At 44.1% G+C, this 637-nt stretch overlaps 1 pseudogene; it reads left to right on the forward strand.

Moving 5' to 3' along the window:
• The window catches only part of LOC123067928 (disease resistance protein RGA2-like), a 31,122-nt pseudogene that overhangs the window by 17,772 nt on the left and 12,713 nt on the right, over nt 1-637 (forward strand).

Consider the following 637-nt stretch of genomic DNA (forward strand, 5'->3'; position numbering starts at 1 on the left):
GCCCCCTTTAGTCCCGGTTGGTGGCACCAACCGGGACCAAAGACCTCTTTTTAGCAGCCCAAAGGGCGGGAAGCAGAGGGCTTTGGTCCCGGTTGGTGGCACCAACCGGGACTAAAAGGTGGGCATTGGTTCCGGTTGGTACCATGAACCGGTACCAATGCATACCTTTAGTCCTGGTTGGTGGCACCAACCGGGACCAAAGGTCGTCTGCTGGAACTGGCGTGGTGCGGTGCTATGTATAGTCCCATCTCGCTAGCTGAGAGGGGCTCGGAGTGGTTTATAAGCCCTGCCGAACCAACCACTTCGAGCTCCTCTCTACTGTAGGCTTACGGGCCTAAATTCACTCTCCATGCTTGTGGGCCTATTGGGCCTGCATCCTTGCCCTAGTAGTGGGTTTTTAGTCGTATGCAGGCCGTGGTGGCCCTGTAGGTGGCACTTTTTTTTTAATTTTTTTCAGTTTTTTTGCTTGCTTTTTTGTTTCTAATTACTTATTTATTTTCTTTTATGATAATTATTTTTGCTATTAAAGTTTGTAAAAAAATTCTAATTACTTATTTATTTTCTTTTAAGATAATTCTTTTTGCAATTAAAGTTTGTAACAAAAAAGTTCTTTATGAAAATTCCTTTTGCTTTTAAT

The sequence above is a fragment of the Triticum aestivum genome, chromosome 3B (assembly GCF_018294505.1).
Source record: "Triticum aestivum cultivar Chinese Spring chromosome 3B, IWGSC CS RefSeq v2.1, whole genome shotgun sequence".
Classification (NCBI taxonomy): Eukaryota; Viridiplantae; Streptophyta; class Magnoliopsida; order Poales; family Poaceae; genus Triticum; species Triticum aestivum.